Genomic DNA, 3,014 nt, shown 5'->3' on the forward strand with positions numbered 1-3,014 from the left:
AGGTGTCAGGTGATATCTCACTGTGTTTTTGATTTGCATTACCCTGAAGGTGAGAGATAGCAAGCATATTTTCATGTGTCTGTTGGCCATCTGGATGTCCTCTTTGGAAAAATGTCTATTCATGTCTTCTGCCCATTTTAATTGGATTATTATTTGGGTATTGAGTTTTGTAAGGTCTTTATATATTTTTGATATAACCCTTTATCAGGTATGTCATTTGCAAATATCTTTTCCCATTCCATAGGCTGCCTTTTAGTTTTGTTCGTTGTCTCCTTCACTGTGCAGAAGCTTTTAAAAAGCAAAAATAAACTATTGGGGCTTCATTTCCCCTTTTCGTTTTAAAAAAATATTTCCATTCATTCAGTAAATATTTCATAAGCACATGTGAAATTTTACTTGGAAATATGCATACTTACATCCATGTAATTCATGATGTTTTTAGACTGTTGTGGATTTAATAGCTGTGACACAGTGAATTCTGGCTCAATTTTGTTACCTACTAACAAAGTAGCCTACTAACCGTAATGAAACGCTCCCAGGTTCAGTGAGTTGAGTTCTTTCCACCTTTCTATTGGAAGTGTAAGTGACACAAGGAATAATTTAAAAATAATTTTTGAGATCTTCAAAATTTTATAATCTTTGACTTAGTAATTCTCATCCTAGAACTCTGAGTTAAGAAAGCAGAAACTCAGGTAATGATTTAAGTATAAAGAAGTTCAACATTATTTAATTTGAAATTGTGAGTAACAAATCTATCAAGAAATAGGTACTAAATTAATGCTCTATATCTGAATTCCTGTACCATATATTCAGTTGTGCAAAGATCAGCCCAACTGTTTCCACTTGAGAGTCAAACTTTTCAAATCAGAAGCAAAAGCTTACAAGCTCAAAGAATGTGACAACAAAATGCATTTGCCACAACCCTGATAACCAAGTTCCAACCAAACTTTTTACTACCTAAGAACCATTACATTCCAATTACTATCATATTACCCATTTTCATTATGGCCATTATTTTATCATTACCCATTTTTTCACTGTTCTTTATGACTGACATCACACTTGAAATTACCTGATATTTTGTATTATTATTTGTCTCCTTGTAATGAAATACAAACCGCGTGAGAGTTTGGCCTATTGTCTTCAGGATTCCCTATTAACAAAAACATATTTCCTGTTTATTGTAGGCACTCAAATATATTTAATAAATAGGTGAAAAAATTAGTAATAGGATATCATGGAACTGTTAAAACACTTGTAATATTTCAGGCATATATTTATAAAAATGAGTGTTCAGCAAAATTGTACTTACTTCTTACACGTATATTTATAAGCAGAAGGAAATGGAAATGTTAATATGTTAAGAGTGATAACTCACAAGAGTATTAAAAGTAGAAATTTTTATTTCCACTCTTTCCTTGCTAAATTCTCTGAAATGGGCATTACTAATTTTCTAATCAGAAAAGTAAACACAGTATCTCAAGCTAATGATACATAATAGCAAATTCTATAGACACTTTTCTCTTTTAACTCCTTAATATATATCCCCTTGAATATACTACTAGAACAATTAAAAACCTTAGGAGAAAAAAATAACATGTACCTAACATGAAAAAAAGATGTATACAGATACTAAAAGAAATCTCTCTTGATAAAATCAAAGATTATCGGGGCGCCTGGGTGGCGCAGTCGGTTGAGCGTCCGACTTCAGCCAGGTCACGATCTCGCGGTCCGTGAGTTCGAGCCCCGCGTCAGGCTCTGGGCTGATGGCTCAGAGCCTGGAGCCTGTTTCCGATTCTGTGTCTCCCTCTCTCTGCCCCTCCCCCGTTCATGCTCTGTCTCTCTCTGTCCCAAAAATAAATAAACGTTGAAAAAAAAATTAAAAAAAAAATCAAAGATTATCAAATGTTTGGTAGTTGATAAATGTTCAAATATGTTAAAACTGATGATTTTCTAAAGAATCTTGTATGAGCATAAAAAGTTGATTTTCTTTTAATATTTATAAAGGAGAAGTTTTTCATACCACTTTCTGAGTGAGAGAAAAATTACAAAAAATTACTTAATACCCTTTTGGAAAGTATCTTTATTACAAAATATCAACTATCATTATATACCTAATATGCCATTATATTTCTAATATCCTTATAAAATGAAGTAATCATTGACTGTAATTTTCTTTACATGATTGTTTATGAAATACCATTAAGGTAGTCAGGGATCTATGAATAAGTCAAAATATTTTTCTCTCCCAGAGATCTAGCCACTTAAATATTTGTTATTTTAAAAATCGTATTGAATACATAATTGTTAAAAATACTAAATGTTTTTATTTTTTTATTTTTCATTTTTAAAAATTTTTGTTGTGATAACAGATCAGTTTTAATTCTAGCACCTGAAACTATACAAGGGTATGCTTTATCAACTTCACGGGGCTGTTGTACACATTCAATAAAGTGACATGCGTGCAATACCACTTAGTATCTCACCATCAGGAACATACTTGTGAATTGTTCAAACACATCCACAAAATTAAAAACAAAAAATCAGAAGCCATCCACAGTTATACTAATCATCAAAGAGAAGTGTTACACTTACTACTTGATAGAACAGTCAATACCTAGTACAGCACATCACAAGTGACTTCAGATTCTCACCCTGTTGTTGTCTACGGAGGAGGTTTCTCAAGCAGGTGTGTGACTGGCCAAAGGTGGGAGCCACCAGGACCGGGACCGGGATGGCAAGGACACCTCTACCACAGTTTCTATAGTTTTCACTGTTTTTTTTTTCTCTGTCAGTTAAAAGTGAACAGTGAGAATTAAATTATCTTTACATATGCACAAGGTATGCTGTGAAAGCATATTTGCTTACAAACATATAAAAATACTTGTTAACTAGTTTGATAAAAAAATAATGTATAAAACTATATAGCAAAAACATTAATCATCTCTGACCCTAGAAAGATCAATTCCATATTCTATATTACAAACAAAAAAAAACAGTTTTAGTTTTTTTTC

This window comes from Leopardus geoffroyi, chromosome A2 (assembly GCF_018350155.1).
Source record: "Leopardus geoffroyi isolate Oge1 chromosome A2, O.geoffroyi_Oge1_pat1.0, whole genome shotgun sequence".
NCBI classification, from domain to species: Eukaryota; Metazoa; Chordata; class Mammalia; order Carnivora; family Felidae; genus Leopardus; species Leopardus geoffroyi.